Consider the following 19,523-nt stretch of genomic DNA (forward strand, 5'->3'; position numbering starts at 1 on the left):
ATAGGAATTTAAAGACTAAATTCAACTTCCATTCCTCCCAAAGATATTTCTGGCGACTAAATAGAACCTACTTATATCCAAATTTGAGCTATTGAGCTGTCGCCTGCCTGCCTGAATAAGTCACCCTCACTTCGCTCTTACTTTTTTCCTTTTTTTCTCAAACCAAGGGGGTGCGAGGGTAAAATGAATAGGGAAGCGCTGATATATATATATATTGAATATATTGAAATAGTTTTACTGTCAAATAATGCAAACAGTACACAGCACGTGTTTTGCCCTAATTCTGGGTTCATCAGGCGTACACACTCACTGCACCCCGTCTCAGGAATCGAACCTCGGACGTCAGCGCTAGAGGCGAAGCCTCTCATGTTGCTCCACGGCGTGTGGTTAGTTTATTTGACAGTATGTAGATCGGGGTGTGTAATATATATATATATATACAGTATATAAAAAACATAACTCCTGTAGGGTGGCACGGTGGTGCAGTGGTAGCGCTGCTGACTCGCAGTTAGGAGACCCGGGTTCGCTTCCCGGTCCTCCCTGCGTGGAGTTTGCATGTTCTCCCCGTGTCTGTGTGGGTTTCCTCCGGGCACTCCGGTTTCCTCCCACAGTCCAAAGACATGCTGGTTAGGTGGATTGGTGATTCTAAATTGGCCCTAGTGTTTGTGTGTGTCCTGTGGTGGGTTGGCACGCTGCCCGGGATTGATTCCTGTGTTGGTTGGAATTGGCTCCAGCAGGCCCCTGTGTTCAAATTCAGCGGGTTGGAAAATGGATGGATAACTCCTGTAGCCGCAATAAATGCCTTTATTGAATAGACAAACCAGGGATGAACAAGTTCCTTTCTACTGCAGCCACAGTCGCGACACACGTAAAAAACATCAATAATAACTCATAAACTTGCAATATTATTTAGAAAAATCGCAACATTTTACTCACCAAAAATTCTGATTATTTGTAAGTAAAATCCATCGTCCTCTCTTTCCTCAAAAACAGTTCAATTACTCTGTCCTACGGATTATCTGTGTGCTTCAGTTCCATCAAAACCTCACTTTCTATTGCCATCGAAGCTAATACTGAACAGTGAACCCGCCCTATGGTATTTTTGGCATAAGTTTCAATTCGCTTTATGGCTGAAAATGTCCGCTCGACAGAAGCAGTGTACACAGGAATGCTCACCGCCAAATATACCAATGTGAACAGCTGCCCCATGCTCTCATTCAGATTTTTCTGATGAAGGAAGTCAAGGAGATCAGTGGGAGATTTTCCTGCAGAATCATCCATGGCATACATTACAGTCAGTTCTATTTTTAGCCAAGACAGATCAAAAAGCGCTCCGTGGCTCTTGTGTTAAAGTGGAGAAGGCTGCATGCATGAAATTTTTCTTGTATTCCCGAAACTTCTTGTGCTCGAGGAGCGTGACAAACATCAGGTTTTCGTGGTTTTGAAATCTGGTCTATGTATGGCAAATAATATTGTCCAGAATGGAGTTGGCCGTAGTGCACGCGTCGATCTTTCGCTTGGAGCGTTTGTGGTGCGTTCAGTGGCCTCGGAGAGTTCCTCATATCGGCTTCTATCCAATCAATGGGTCTGAATATGGTGATTTTCCTGCAAAATCATCCATGGCATACATTACGGTCAGTTCTGTCAATGAGTCTGAATACAGTGACGTTGCCATACGCCTGCTAGAGGGCCCTACTGACACCAACTCAAAATCTGATTGGTTGAAGCAACAGGTTAATCAACATTTAACATTTGTGTTAGAGTGCTTCCACAACAGATTGTGAAAGCCTCTATGCCTGGTAACAAATGATGGCTGAAATGTGATTGGTTAAATGCTTTAATACGAAACTCCGCCTCCCACGGCTATCAAGCTGCAGTCTATTCTCTCTACCTGGCAACAAATGACGGCTGAAATGTGACTGGTTAAATATTTTAATACGAAACTCCGCCTCCCACGGCTAGCGAACTGCATTCTATTACAGTATATGGACAAAAATACGTTCCAGTTATGACCATTACGCATAGAATTTCGACCTTTTTTCTACCTACACGGGAAGATGGAGAATTAGTGATGAGTGAGTAAGTCAGTGAGTGAGTGAGTGAGTGAGTCAGTGAGGGCTTTGCCTTTTATTCGTATAGATTACTTTATTTTTAACTAGGATTGCGTGGATTGCTATTGGGTCTTAGGGATGCCTCAATGTGGTCACAACATATATGTATATCAAAAAAAAAAAGCAAACCGTAGATCTATTATTCCATTCTCTATTCTAGGAAGGGCTCCAAGACGCTAAGTACAGTATCACAAGATTCCATGGTAACAAACCTATTCACCAGAAACTTAGTAGTACTGTAATCATTTTCAAAACTTACAAATAAACTCATAAGTATTGTTTTGTTTTATATATAATGTTTGTTATTACATTTAGGGCAAGTTATTACATTTATACCACTTTCTGTAGTCTGTCAGAGGCACATGTTATTGTCTCCTTGTAATATACTGTATACACATGACAAAAACATGAACTTGATGAATAAGGAGAGAAATAACAAAGTACAAAGTAAGAAACCAAATCTTATTCACCCCTTTTCCTCTCCTTAAACATTCTGAACCTGGAGTACTGTTTTTGCTGGGGAGACCACTTGCTCACTGCAAAGTACAGTATGCAAGCACTTCCTTTTCTTACCACATTTTTCTCTCTCTCTCTCTCTGTTTCTAAAAACTGTGGAATCTCTCCTCCCAAAACAGGTCCCTTAGCACACATTACCTCTAAAAGTTATGGTCAAAGAACTACTGGTAGGAAGCAGCCCTTAAACATTATCACAGTATTACTTTCGTGGTCTGAAAGTAGTAGAGAGAGATTCCCTTATGTCCCCAAGTGTCTCTGCATTCCTAAAATACACACACAGAAAAACATCATACAAAAAATAGTCATACTGTATAGTTCCTATAATTAGTATTCAATGTCTTGAACGTTTTCACATTTTATTCTTATACAACATTGAGTCACAATGGATTTAATTAGCTTTTTTTGATATTGATCAACAGGAAAAGACTTTAATATTGTAGTCTCCGTTAGATGTCTGCAAATTGATTGAAATTAATTACAAATATCAAACAAAATAATCAATCACATAAGTATTAACCCCCTTCAAAGTCAGTATTTAGTAGATAAGCCTTTGGCAGTCATGACAGCCTTGAGTCTGAGTGCACAGGTCTCTAGTTTTTGTACATCTGGACACTGGAATTTTTTTCCCATTTTTTACCCCAAACTGCTCAGCTGCTATGTCAGGTTGCATAGTGATCGTGAGTGAATAGCCTTTTTGAAGTTGGACTTGGCCTCTCCAGGACATTAACATTTTTGTACTATTTCTGTGTAGCTTACTTAGGCTTTGTGCTTGGGTTCATTGTCTTGCTGGAAAGCAAATCTTCGGCCCCCATGGCACAGGTTTCTAACAGACTGCTTCAGATTTTTCTCCAGAATTTCCCTTTATTTGGTTGTATTAATTTTACCCTCAGTATTCTTCCAGGGTAGAGAAGCAGTAGAGAGTGCCTCACGATGCTGAAATGATTTGGTTTAGCCACTAGGCCACACCGCCTAGTAAATGTTTCTTAGCTATGTCTTTTATAGAGCCATTCTGTTTCAGAATTCCTTGTTATATTCGCTGGCCTCCACTTATATTAAAAAGTGTAAATATCATTTCTATATTAAATTTTCTAATCAGCCAAATGCATTTATTTTTATTCATGTATATCACAATAGGTAAAGCTGTGTGCTATTAAAATAATAATTATATACTCTGTTTTACAGTGTCCTCAAAATTATTTACAATCAGAAACTTCTGTTACTGAAGCTGAAAGTATCTAACATTTCAGAAGAGCACTATCATTCATGACAAAGATCGTCACCTCTTGATTTAAAAGAAAATACAAATAACATTTTCATTACTGTAAATTTTACTGAGCCATACTATCTAAGCAAAACCACAAAAACCATCACCTGTAAGATATGACAGATTTACATGCTGGCTTGTCTGGGGTCTTTCTACTACCCAACTAAATTAAAACATGCCAAACAAACAATTGATACCAGAAAGCCAACAGGCAACAATTGTCTGTACCGTTGATATACTTGAACCAATATAATGCAACCTTTCCCAAAACGTATTCCAAACCTATCTATCCATTCATCCTCTTCCGCTTATCCGAGGTCAGGTCATGGGGGCAGCAGCTTGAACAGAGATGCCTAGACTTCCCTCTCCCCGACCACTTCTTGTAGCTCTTCCGGGGGAATCCCGAGGCGTTCCCAGGCCAGCAGGAAGACATAGTCCCTCCAGCGTGTCCTGGTTCTTCCCCGAGGCCTCCTCCCGGTTGGATATACCCGGAACACCTCACCAGGGAAGCATCCAGGAGGCATCCTGATCAGATGCCCGAGCCACCTCATCTGACTCCTCTCGATGCGGAGGAGCAGCCGCTCTACTCTGAGCCCTTCCTGGATGACTGAGCTTCTCATCCTATCTATAAGGGAAAGTCCAGACACCCTGCAGAAGAAGCTCATTTCAGCCGTTTGTATCCGTGATCTCATTCTTTCGGTCATTACCCATAGCTCATGACCATAGGTGAGGGTAGGAACATAGATCGACTGGTAAATTGAGAGCTTTGCCTTACAGCTCAGCTCCTTTTTCACCAAACACCTTTGTTTTCTTCTACTAAGATAATCTTCACATTTGATCATCCTGCATGCAAATTCTAGGTGAGACATGAAACCTCTGTCTGTAATCAAAAGACTAACAGCATTGTCATCTTTATGTAAAATGTTATATTCTTCTCGATACAAAAACACTGACGACTCTTTTTAACATCAAAGTGGAGATAAGAGTGCAGTAATATTTACTACTAGCCGAAGCTGCAAGAATAAGAACGGAAAACGGTGAGAAAGGAATTCAGTATAAAAAAGGCTTAGGAAACCACCATTGCAGTATAATGAAAATAGCAAGGAGCGAAACCAATGCCAGTGGTCAAGAGAGTACCTTCCTGTAGCAGGCTACAGAAAACATAGACATATATAGATAGATGCCGCATTCACTGTGTTGCCCAGTCGACACGATACGTCAGCGCGTCCGCACTATTGCGAGTGGTAAAAGTGCCATTTAAACTAATACAGGTAGACGTGGAAACTGGGTTTTCTGATGAAAAAACAATAACATTTTAAACAGTATCATTTGCATACAACAGATTTTGGCAAATCGCTTACATGCAATTATTTATATCCATGTATACAATAAATGCGTACATTTCCCATGGTCTTAGAGTTGGTGGGCGGGGCTCCGTGAGTTGGAGGGCGTGGCTCTCTGTCTTGCATGCGCTTTCTGTCTTGCTTGCCCTTAGTTAGAGTTGGCGGGAGGGCTTTGGCGGGCGTGGCTCTCTGTCTTGCTTGCCCTTAGTTAGAGTTGGCGGGCGGAGCTCTTGAGTTGGCAATCGTGGCTCTCTGTCTTGCGTGCGGTGTAAAGTCAATGTGGCTCAGAGGTGCATGTGGACTTTTGCACAGACGAAAGTGACTGAGGCTGTGTTTGGTGAGTTGTTGCGTGCCTCGAGAGCGACGCTGGACTCGGGAGGACGGTTACAGTTGCCGTGCGTGGCTCTGTCGTGTGTATCCCATGACGCAGTAGTAGGGTTAGAGTTGGCGGGCGGGGCTCTGTTGAGCATATCCCATGGTCTTAGAGTTGGCTGGCAGGGCTCTGTCTTGCTTGCGCTCACTGTCTGTCAGGCCGCCACCACAAAGAAACAGGAAAAAGAAACAGAAGAGAGAGTAGGGGTCAGTACGGATTTTGGAGCCACAATGAATAGTTATTATGATGAATATGCATATATATGTATGTATATATATATGTATGTATATATATATATGTAGATATGTATATGCATATATATGTATATATATGTGTGTGTGTGTGTGTGTATGTATATGTGTATATATATGTGCATATATATATATGTGTATATATTTATGTATATATATATACGTATATATGTATATATGTGTATATATATGTTTATATGTGTGTGTATATATATATATATATGCCAGCAACACTCATGACAATGACAACACAATTACATTGTCAATAATGTTACGTTATTATTAAAATGTTTCCTTTTCTTTTTCATTACTTCTTTAACACACTACTTCTCTGCTGCGAAGCACAGGTATTTTGCTAGTTATATATATAGATGTTATTGGTGATCCATTAAAAACACACAGAATGTTGTGCAGACTATACACCTGCTTTGCTAGTGTAAAACAAATCCATCCATCCTTCAAAATGTATACAGTCAAACTTTCTTTTTCTAACCTTCAGTTAATAGCTCCAGTGTCACTTAGATGGATAATAAATGTCAGCTCTGTGCTATACCACATTATATACAGCACAGCAATAAAGTACAGTGGCAGGAAGGAGCAAAGTAAGGATGCTTGTAACAGAATGTGAAAGTGAGGAGGAATATTCAGAAGAATTGATCTGACCTTAGTAAATTAAGTGATAACATTGACAAGAAACATCTGAGGCTTCTGTTTTAACTGTGCACTCACTTTGTGCTGCTTAAGAACCATGGGAAAATATTTATGCAGCATTCAACTAGATATTAGATAAATTCTATAACCAATAATTTTATTCTAGCTGACCTCTACGTGAACAGAATATCGCAACAGGTTTAATGGAATGAAAATCTGCATCCTTAATCTAATGTAACTAACCGTGACACCAGGGTGATGACCACAGATACAGAGAAGTGCTTTTTCCTAAAACACAGACCACAGTAACTTACTGTAATTTGCCATTATTAGTACTTATATTATTTTGGGGAGTGACGTAATGACTAGTAGCTGGGGCTTCTATCTCATAGGTCGAGTGCCTGGTTTTAAGGAGTATGTATATTCTGTTCCTGTTTGCAGAGATGTTCCCCAGTTTGTCCACTTTTCTTCTGGATTCTAAAGATGTGCATTGTAGATAACAATTATTTAATGTGGCCCTGTATGAGTAAGTGTCACTTATTTAGAAGTGGTGTCTCACTCATGATTTTTCCCTTGTGCTTAGTACTTCTGGGGTCAACTTCAAGTATTTTGTAATCCTGTATTAGTTAAAAAGATTTAAAATGTATAAATACAGCTTTAAATATTAATTAACAGTCCAAAGACATGCAGGTTAGGTGGATTGACGATTCTAAATTGGCCCTAGTGTGTGCTTGGTGTGTGCTTGGTGTGTGTGTGTGTGTGTGTATGTGTCCTGCGGTGGGTTGGCGCACTGCCCGGGATTGCTTCATGCCTAGCACCCTGTCTTGGCTAGGATTGGCTCCAGCAGACCCCCGTGACCCTGTGTTCGGATTCAGCAGGTTGGAAAATGGATGGATGGATAATTATAAAATACTAGCTACACTTACCTGTCGAATAAATGTAAAACCAGCCTTCCTCCTGCACTTCTCCTTGCTATCTTTATATGCCTCAACCTCTCTTGTCTTACATGTACCTGCAGCATTTGTCCTATAACTCTCCTCAGGATCCTTGTGTGTTTCAACCCTTCCTGACTAGCACTTCCTCTATCAATTGTATTCCCATAAAGCCTGCTTCTCAGACTCTATCATATAAAGGTGTCCTACTTGCCCCCATTCTGCTGTCTGACTGTCACCAATGGCAGACAGCCCCCCTTTACCTGCTGTAAAAGCATCATTCATATTCTTGTGAAAGGCAACTTGGATTTTAATTCTTTAGCATTAAGCGACCCAACATTGCTTAGTTGGTTATTTGCTTTGTAATCCTTGAAATACTCTGTTTTAATTCCTTGTTTGGAAAAATAAAAACAAACTTGTTTCATAACTCTAAAGTATTGTGTAATTATAACTACTACTGAGAATCGAAAGCAAAAATGACCAATCAGATTGCTTGTAGAGACTGGACACACACACACACAGACAGAAGAATGTTATTATATAGATAGAAGATCACTATTATATTGATTATTAAATTGTATCTCTTTCCTAATCAAATCTGTAGGTAATACATTTATTTAATATTGGAATCAAAGTTGGGTTCATCCTCATATTTACATCAATGCAATGGATTAGGCACACACATGATCTAAATGTAAGACGAAATAGATGTCAGTATTTTCCAGGAAAGTCTTGGATGTCAGCCCCAAGATGTCCTGAAATGTTCTTAAAATCAAATCCTTATTTCACCTGCATTTTAGATATAACATGTATACTTTGCATAAGTTGACAATGTGCCTTCCAAACTAGGTACATCAGTATGCTATGTCTGTACTTCAGTAACATGAGTTCAGTTCAAAGTAGGCAACATTTTACCAAACCAGACTTCTATAACAGTGAAGCACATGGGCAGGACAATCACTAACCCAATGCCATTGTGTTCACTACTAGCTTTCACCATGTATGCACCCCGTAATTGATCACTTTAGGTGACAAACACAGACCTTAGATGAAGATGAGCTGTCCAGCATCAGTTAAGAAATACTATTTGTTTTGTTCTTTGCCTACCAGGTGGGGTGTCTAACTCCAAAAGTAGAGTGGCATACTCCCATGTTTCTCTCTTGCACACTTCCTCCAGCTTGTTCTCTCATCTTCCAGGCAGGGATCTCTTACCCTAACTAACCTGTAGGCCACTCAGTTAAGATGGCTTTAAATGTCCTCCCAATATTATGTCTCTGGGTTCGGGATGTTGCTAAATAGTTTAAGAGCCACTAAGCCATAATGCAATACTGGGGTCATTGAATTCATTGAACTCCTCAAACTTGTGCAGCCTTTAAAGGGAAAGATTTCATTGGCAGTAGATGTCCTGCCCTTACTTGAATGGGGAACACCTTCCATTCTGCATTTCCACCTTACAGGCTGCAGAGAAACAACTATTTATAGAGGCATGCTAGTCATTATAATCCATTCAAAAATTTCTTCATAAGAGATTTTTGAATTGCCTACATAGCTCATCCAGTATGTAATCTGGTTGGCACATCTTATTCCATTCATCTTTGAACATTTTTAATTCAAATCGTTGTCTCAGGGAGTTTATCCAACAACTTCAATTGCAAAGATCAGGGATGCCAGGGACAACGACCCGGCTGGGATGCCTTGGAGGACCGGAAGAGGGCGTGTGCCCACCTAGGACCATGTGGGCGCCGCCACCCTGGTTGCTTTGGGGGCCATGGGTAGAGGGCTTGAAAGTCCAACCCTGTAGGGGCCCGTGGTCACTGCCAGGGGGCACCCCGATGCCTTGGGAACCCTGGACCTCAGCACTTCCGCCACACCAGGAAGTGCTGGGAGGGAAGAGAGGCAGGGACACCCGGAGTGCTTCCGGGAGTACAGCTGGCACTTCCACCACACTGGGGATTGCCGGGAAGCACTTGGAGCACATCCTGGTGTGGATAAAAGGGGCTGCCTCCCTTCATTCGAGGCTGGAGTCGGGTGGAAGCAGGACGAAGCAGGAGGAGCGAGAGTGGAGGCGGCCCCAAGAAATGCAACGTGTGAGAGTGGCCTGGACTTTGGGGAACTTGAAGGGGTTTGTGTGCACTTTGAATTGTAAATAGTATTGTAAATAAACGTGTGGTGGTGGAATTGCAACATGTCTGCCTGTCTGTGCCCGGGTCCCGTTCACAAAAGTAAGGCATGCCTCTGGTCCAGTTTTCAGTTGTCAATTAACCTCACCTTTCTGTAAAGCATCATAGTGAGAAGTCAAGCAAAATGACACCTTTTATTGGCCAACTAAAAAGATTACAATATACAAACTTTTCAGGCAACTCAGGCCCCTTCTTCAGGCAAGATGTAATATAGGAACTGGAGTTCCCTGTGTTTATATACACAATATGACAAGTAACAACACTGGTAAATCTTTAAGTGAGACATCTTAAATGTAAAAAAATAATAGACTCCCTCAGGCTATGGTTCATTTACCAAGAGAGAAGAACAATGTATGGTCAAGATTAAAGGTGTCATTTTGCTTGACTTCTCACTACAAACATAATGGCTAACAAGGTACAGCAACCTAGTAAGGAGTCGAGGAATACTTGAAAAAAAATCTGTTGTAGACATAGAGAATGCCATGGAAATTCCACCCAGCACTGATTAAATCCAGTCTCCAGCAGCATGTCTCTGAAACCTTAATTAATTATTTACTGTCCATATCCACCTTAATAAAAGGACAAGTGTCTGTGTATCTGTGCATCCTTCCTGTTGCTAGGATTAGGAAAAATTGTAAAAAAAATGTAAAAGATCTAAAAGAAAGGTCAGAAAATAAGGTCAAAAAATAAAAATGATTAAATAATACTAAACACGGATCTAACAATAATAAAATTGAACTTATTGGCCTATTCTGTTTTCCACGTAGCATGATAGCAAACTTTCTTGCAACAGCTCGGATTATGTAAATGAGGTTTATAGCTATAATGTAAATGACTGATAATTTTGCATGGATCAGTCAAAATGATAAACAGATATGCACGTCAGGAAACCAGAGGCCAGACATGACTAGGCTAGAATCACTAAGCTAGGTCAAAGTGGTAGTAACCATCACTGCATTTTCCCAGCAAAACATTCAAGTGGTCAGTTTGATGAGGGATGTCAAGAAGAAGCAGTGAAAACAAGCCTCTATCCAAAGAAGAAAAGGGTGGTTTGTATTTATATAATTATACCAGACCAATAGGACAACCCATGTGTCAAATAAAAAATGAGGTATACATTGATTCTTTAGATGTGAACCCATCTTAGATGAGTAGCACAGCTAGTTCATCATAAAGCATCACTATAACACACCCTTCAATTAATTCAAGTAATAATAGAGGTCATTAATTTCTTTTTTCTTAAAGCAATTATTTTAGTATTTCAGTATTGATTTCTGGAATTTGTTGAATGGCATTTATTTCACTTGTTTTCCTATGGGGATAATGTTTCGTGCAACACATTAATACTTGGTTTTACATTTTGTATTGCTGAAATGTATGAACAACAGCATCAGTAAACATTTGTTTCCACCTTCAGATTTAATATAAAGTTGTTTTTAAGTAAAAGTAATTGAAACATATGCACGAGGAAGTCATTAAAATATCTACTTCTTGTACCCCAGGTGTGGCTTATACCAGAGACCCAATTACAGTAACTGCCTTCAGAATGTGGGACACATTTGTTTCAGTTTATTTTTTCTTATTTTTATATATCTCAAAGGATGAAAATACCATTAGTCATTTTGTATTAAATGCTGTAAGAAGAAAAACAGCCTGCATCTACAAGTCAGACGCTATCTTGCCAACTTACCTAAATTCACTTATTTCTCTCGTTATTAGGTTGCTGGGGAAAATAATAAAAATAAACTGCAGCAAAAAGACTACAAGGCTAGAGCTGGACCCTGAAACTATTTACAAATGACTATAAGAAGCCTTCTAGAAATATTAAATATTTAACAGTTGTCTGTTCATTTTCTTTTCTCGTCTTATGTTGAGCAAGTCTTTTCACAATCTGGCATTATAGAATTTGGCAGAATTATGCAGATTTCCTCCTTCTAAAAACCATACATTAAACATGGCAGATTTACTTGTAAGACCCAGCTGTCTGCTTTTCCTGGGAGCCAGTATGGTGTAAATTGATTCTGTTGGCAAGAACAAGAAATGAGAATATGATTTTTGCTCAGTATGAGTATGCAAATCACTATGTTTTAAAGCAGACAGACACTTAAAAGCGTCAATTGGTCTCACATCTGGATTGTCCGATGATACACTATAATCTTCATATTTGGGAACAGCCAGCCTTTTAACACTAAACAGACAGGAGAATCATTTTAAAAAATACAATGTTCAAAAATGAAAAAATATATCAAGCAAAATAGTTCTTAGTTCAAATGTTGCATTGCTGTGATGATAGAAACTTCCCTTCTTCGTGTTCTGAGGACGAAAATTTAGGGATAGAAAGTACATTTTTGAAAATAAGTGAAAAGTAGAATATAAAAGAATTTAACTCAGTAGAAGCCCTGTTGATATTAAACAACACATTTATTATATACCATATCTATATGTACCGTGATATCAAATTACTCTATTTATATAATTCCCAGTATGTCACATCACTTTATTAAGAAATTGGGTTCCCATCAAACATTATAATTACAATTATAACATATGGCTATATTTTGCCATTGATTACATGTACAGTAGCTGGGCTCAAGTAAAAAGAGCTGGGTACAGAATGAGCCTGAATAATCATTAGGATAAAAAAGAGACAACCCGCTCAATCCACTTTTAGCTCAGCTGGCTAAGCGAGTTGATTTATGCTGTCTCGATGGGGTGAGACTGAGATATCAAGTCAGAGTTAGGGTTAGGGCCTATGTGATTTTGTTACAATTGGGTTTCATTTTCAAGTGTCTGTATACATATTAGGCTAAACCTATTTTATGATCTGGTTTTACTTCTCTTTTTTCTTTTCTGAATAGAAAACAGCTCCTTAATCATATGGAATACAAAGATTTATACTTGAGGTTATACTATTTTCTAGTATGTGTACTGTACTATTTACTGTTTCATGATGAAATGCAATAAACCATTCAAATTATGACATTTTATACAACCCCAGTATGAACCCCAGATATTTCATTTTTGTTTGGTCGACTGCATATCATTTGTTAATATATGAGGGACGTTCAAAATGTTTCCACACTTTTTTTAACTCTATTTATTAAGAATTTCAAAAACAAATGACATCACTTTTCTACAGTCACCTTTGTTTGCAATGCAGTTTTCCCAGCATCGTAATGCCCAATTACTACTCCTCCTGTCTTCACCGTTTCCAATGAAAATGACCTAGTTTTCAGATTTTTTTGAATTGTCACCATTTTATCACTTTCTTTTCTTCGCTGAAAAAATGTTATTTGGATTTGCTATGCTTACTGATGGTCACATGTCATGGTGGGCAAGTTTTTGGGATACGAATTTTGTCCATTGTGGTTAGCTTTTTAACATGCCAGCAATTTGAGCTTTTAATATGGCATGGTCACTGTCATTATGACATTGGAACATTTAAAAATATTAATAACTAGCAAAATATCCACGCTTCGCAGCGGAGAAGTAGTGTGTTAAAGAAGTTATGAAAAAGAACAGGAAACATTTTAAAAATAACGTAACATGATTATCAATGTAATTGTTTTGTCACTGTTATGAGTGTTGCTGTCATATATATATATATATATATATATCAAAATACCCGCGCTTCGCAGCGGCAAAGTACTGCATTAAAATTTTTATTAAGAAGAAAATTAAACCTTTTTAAACTGAGGGAAAATATGCCAATAATTATTTGTTAAGGATCTCTTTGTATACCACATTGTCAGTTCGGCTCTCTGGTTGTAATATGACGAAGCTGTGCGCTGAGCTTACTCTTGAGCATGCAACTTACAGTTGGCCATGTGAACAGTAATCTTGTTTCAAATCTCACAGCTTGGATTGCTGCTGTCATAATCGGTTTGAGTTTCATGGTTTGTTTCAATTACGACAGTATTTGCAGGACTTGTTGTGTTGAAGTGACATTCGGCATCTGTCAAGCGTTGTAAGCACACAACCAGTTTCATCGATAAAATCATATCCAGCTTTTGAGAGTTTAAACATTCATAAACATCAAAGTGTCCACTACTGAAATCGTCACCTGTGAATCTAAGATGTTTAAGAGGCATTGGCGGTTGTCGAAAGGTGTAAAATATTTGGCTATTTCGGTACACTTGAAAGCGACAACCGAACAATTCAGCGGCAGCCATCAACTCACATGCAGAACCATAGGTGAAGGGCTTAAGCATTTCACTCCTATAGTGCTCCTGTGTAGTATAATTATCTCCTGTACCGTCATCAGTTAACACCTTGAACCTGTCCCAGTCATTCAATACATAAGAGACAATGTTCCTCCGGATATCAAGGGTGAGCCTGATATGGCCGTGCAATATGTAACAAAGAGAATGGAAAAGGTAGGTGCCATCTCTGGGCATGGAAACCACTCGGTAAGTTACAGTTCTTTGATCAATAGTGATCACCTCGATAGACATGGTAATGGGGGTTGGAATGATAAAGGAAATGGGTACCTGAGAAATGTAAAGTAAGTCTAAAATACCTATACAATAACTATAATTGTAATAAACAAACAATAAAACAGTGGAGAAGCCGTGGATTAAAGAAAAAAGGCTGTAGTTATCAGTAGGGAGACGTGAGTCTTGTGGCGAAGCAAGGAAGGGAATGTAGAGACTAGAGCGACAGACGGTCTTATATAGGCAGGCAGCCAACAACGTGGGAGGCGTTGGGATGGGGGACCCAATACCACCTCACACGGTGACCGAGCTGCAGGCTATGGACGTATATATGTACGTAAGTAAGATTCAGTTAGCGTTGGGAACCCGTGTACCAAATTTCTTGAAGATGGGCCCATAAGTAACAAAGACTGTTGAAAAGTTCAATATGGCGGCTGACAGTGGCATCATACCACTGAAATAAGTGCGTACATTGGTTTCGGTTAGTGCAGGGAAGCCGCCTACCAAATTTCGAGAAGATGGGGCCATAAATAAGAAAGTTCAACATGGTGGACGTTGTTGACCGTTATGACCGCTACGCGTAGAATTTCGAAATGAAACCTGCTAAACTTTTGTAAGTAAGCTGTAAGGAATGAGCCTGCCAAATTTCAGCCTTCTACCTACACGGGAAGTTGGAGAATTAGTGACGTTGGAAAGTTCAATATGGCGGCCGACAGTCGTGTCATACCAATGAAATAAGTACGTACATCGGTTTCCATTAAAAGTTCAATATGGCGGCCAACAGTGGCATCATACCACCGAAATAAGTACCAAATTTCAGCCTTCTACCTACACGGGAAGTTGGAGAATTAGTGATGTTGGAAAGTTCAATATGGCAGCTGACAGTGACATCATACCACCGAAATAAGTATGTACATGGGTTTCGGTTAGCGCATGGAAGCTGCCTACTAAATTTTGTGAAGATGGGGCCATGAATAAGAAAGTTCAATATGGCGGACGTTGTTGACCGTTATGCGTAGAATTTCGAAATGAAACCTTCTTAACTTTTGTAAGTAAGCTGTAAGGAATGGGCCTCCCAAATTTCAGCCTTCTACCTACACGCGAAGTTGGAGAATTAGTGACGTTTTGAAAATTCAATATGGCGGCCGACAGTGGCGTCATACCACCGAAATAAGTGCGTACATCGGTTTTGGTTAGCACAGGGAAGCCACCTACCAAATTTCATGAAGATGGGGTCAGCCTTCTACCTACACGGGAAGTCGGAAAATTGGTGATGTTGAAAAGTTCAATATGGCGGCCGACAGTGGCGTCATACCATCGAAATAAGTAAATACATCGGTTTCGGTTAGCGCAGGGAAACCACCTACCAAATTTCGTGAAGATGAGGCCATAAATAAGAAAGTTCAACATGGCGGACCTTGTTGACCATTATCGACCGTTATGACCGTTACATGTAGAATTTCGAAATAAAACCTGCTTTACTTTTGTAAGTAAGCTGAAAGGAATAAGCCTGCCAAATTTCAGCTTTCTACATACATGGGAAGTTGGAGAATTAGTGATGAGTCAGTCTGTCAGTGAGGGCTTTGCCTTTTATTAGTACAGATAAATGTTAGTATGAATCTTTTTTTATTCCAGGGTTCCCCCACATAACAAACACATGGCAGTTAAATCATTTGCTCTGATGTAAGTGAATGTGGATTGAAAGTGTTTGAATGTACTCTAACAGCAAACACCCCTTTTTTAAATTTACAAATACGACAACATTTAGAACAGCACAAGTCTCTTTTATGGAAAAATAATTTAGACTTAAAAAATGTCAAATTTGTCCATTAAAACACTGTTGTTCCTGTTGCCATAAGATACAGTGTGAACTTTTGTACAACATTTCCCACTTTTCCTGATGAGTTCCAAGGAATTTTAATTTGTTTAGAGATGCAAGCTCCTTTATTTAATTTTGATTTGATATATACAGGCTGGCACAGTGTTACTGCTACTCAGCCCATGAGACCATCTGATCATTCTCTTTAAATCTTTAGTTTCTATTCATCTTCACATAAGATCACTCCATTTGTTTTGCTTCTTGTACCTGTCAGATTTGGACTTCCACGCCAGTGATATTTTCATAATGAAAAACAAGAACTAGAACTAAAACTACTGGTTTTCGTTTTACAAGTATGAGAACTAAAATTAAGGCAAACAGTGAAACTAAAACTAAATAAAAATAAAAATGAGTGATATGTGAACGAACTAAAACAAGAATGAAAACTGAGTAAAACCAAAATAAACAGGAAAAGCATTTTCATTCAATCCGGTTCAGTTGTGTAGAGCGGTTGTTTGTAGGTCACCCTGAGCATTCAGTTACGTTGTGCTGTTCACTATGCGGTGGTCTTGTACCTTGGGCTTACTATAGTCACTTGGCGCAACTTCCGTAAAGGACCGTTGTTTGTTTGATTGAGCACATTTGGCTCAAGCAGTAAGCAAGTGTGGTTGATGATGGTGAGTTTTGCACAGATGTTTGCCGGTAGAACGTGTGAAAGTAACATGTGCAAGTACTTTAATTACAGCGCAGAAGATAATAAAAGCAAATGTAGTGTGCAAGAAGAAGAAAAAGAGTCTCAGAGTTTCAGTGCAGGACCAGCTGGCTCAGTACTTAGTGGAAGTCCAGCTCTTCTCTGGCACCAGGACTGCTCTTCAATACTGGCAGCAGAAATTGCCAACATACAGTCTGCTGGCTCCAGTGGCCGAGAACCTTGCCTGTGCACCTGCATCACAAGCGTTCGTCAAGCAAATATTTTCACTGTGTGGCTATCTGCACGATGGACATCATTGCAACATTAACAAATCTCTTGAAATGCTTTCTTGTTTAAAGCTTAACAGCAATGTGCTTGCACAGACTGGCTTCTTGGGTTGAAACATTTGATCTTGCTGACTGTACTCATTAAGTTACTTAATCTGTTTGATCATTGATAGTCAAGCAGTATTTAACGGCATTGTGAGCAGTGACTGTATTTTGATGACTGAAACATAACTTGCATTGAAATATGTGTAGGCTAGCGTTTGTGGTCTTGTAAAAGAAAAAAAACTAAAATTGTATTACTATTATGTAAAAAGGCTAGAACTAAATAAAATAAAAACTAAAATTTTAAACACAGAAGTAAATAAAAATGAAAATAGTTGACTCCACTGAAAAGTAGAAAGAAATAAAAATAAAAATTAATTTTATAAAATAAAATAAAAACTAAAAGTACAATTAATATCAGAACTGAAATATCACTGTCTCATGCTTGCTCTATTTTTTAACAATGGCTACTTTAATGATAAAAAATGCAAACAATAAAGAAAACAATTAAATCATAACAATGTATTATACTGTGCAAGAATACAAATATATATTGTACACAATGTGGTGATAAGTGATGCATTTTCAGATATCTACAGAGGTCTAAAATTTAACATTAACACTATTCAAGCATAAATCTTTAGGTGTTTTCACATCTATTTCATTCAGAGCAGTTGTTTCGAATTACAGTTTGTTTAGGTAGATGTGAACATGCCCTCGTCATCTAGTGTGGACCAAAACAACTGGATTGAAACCATTTAGAGGTGATTGCCTTGTAATGGTACCAAAGCGAACGCTGGAGTGGATCATATGAGGTATGAATGCAATCTGAGATGGGAATGGTCTAACTACAGGAAATGTTGAACGTGATGTGGTAGTCACGATACACCATTGCTACCAGAAACTAGGCAATCTCAGCATAATATTAAATATACACACATATGCATATGTAACATAATTTGCATAAAACAGCTCACAAAACTACTAGTTAATCACAGTAAGCCTGGTACCTGATTCAGGCTCAGAGCCTCTCTGTCTCTCTTTCTCACAATCAGTTACCAGTTAACCACTAAAATAAGAATACATAAATTCACTTGTAATCAAGTTGATCAAACCAAACGAAAAAGCAGTGCCTTGTGGGACTGATGAGCATACTCTTCATGTTACAACTCAAGAGTGATATACACTTAAGTTGGGCACCTTCTTAATGCAATCACTCTTCAGGCCAGATGAGGACACTGGATACTATGTGGTAAATGTGAATTAGGCATTCCAAAATGTACATTAAGCAAATATTTTCAGATCCAAAGACAGTAGACATGCCATTTCATATAAAATAAAAAGAAGGATACATTCATAGAATAGGCTAAGCGTGCGTAAAGATGCAGCATCATACATTGAAATTCACCTGATACATCTACTGTCTCAAAGAGCTGTGTGTGGTAAATGAACCACATAATTATTGCAAATGCAATGGTGCACAAATGCTGTTGTCCTTGACCTGACATGTTGATTTTTCCTGGGAAGAATGCGTCTATCTAATGAAAGAAGCCCACAACTTGGCCAAGAGGTGTTTATTGTTATATTCTGATTCCCTTGGATGTTTCCTGTGTGAAATTCAAATAATCGAAATAAGAGTTGAAACAAAGCTTACAGGCATGAACATTGAGGTATAGCTGTAAAGTTTCACAACTGTTGCATACATTTAAGTACTATAACTATAAGTATATACAGTAAGTGTATGGTTATTGTTAGCAATCTGGGAAATCAAATCTAGAACTGATTTTTCAAAATGGCCACAGCTCCATTTGTTTATCGGAGCCATCTTGAGGACTTTTATTCTATATGACAGTAGCCAGGTGTGAACCAAAATCAAGAATAATATAGGTTTTTATGTATTAAAGGTTTAGTATTCTGTAATTTATGTTGCATTTTGCATACTACGCTTGTTTTATCTGTACTTTGAGAAAAACACATTTCATATATTTTACTAATTCAGAAATTTGCCATTTAATCCAGTCTAGCTATTGAACCTCATTGCTCAACAGTTCAATATTATTCATAACATGTTCAGCTCTTTATGTGACTACAGTTAACTATGTACAGACTGTTAACAGCAGGGGGAGCCCTTGAGCTATCCCTGAACCCTAATTATGACACCTTACCTGATGAAGGGGCCTTAGCTGCCTCGAAAGCTTGCATTTGTAATCCATTTAGTTAGCCAATAAAAGGTGTCATTTCACCCTACTTCCTCCTGTATCAATCTATGGCTAACACAGTACAACACCCTACTGCTATGATCATGGAGGTCAAATAACAAAGCAAGGTTTTGTATTATATGTAAGTGGGAGAACACAAAAGTGCAAAAATTACGGATAACTTATAAATCAATCTTAGTGCACCAGGACCTTCCTATAAACAAGACTACAGTATGGGGTGGCTGGTCCTCAAAGTAGTCTCTGCTTACTTCCAGTTCATCAGCCTCTTTCTCCAAACAGTTCTCTTCCTTCCTTCTGCTAGTCAAGTCCTTGTCACTTTCTTTCCTCCCAACATCAAGCTCACCTCTGTATGGCCAGAGGGGACTTTAAAACTCTGTACAGAAACTACTACTGGACTGGGTGACATCCCAG

The sequence above is a fragment of the Polypterus senegalus genome, chromosome 1 (assembly GCF_016835505.1).
Source record: "Polypterus senegalus isolate Bchr_013 chromosome 1, ASM1683550v1, whole genome shotgun sequence".
NCBI classification, from domain to species: Eukaryota; Metazoa; Chordata; class Cladistia; order Polypteriformes; family Polypteridae; genus Polypterus; species Polypterus senegalus.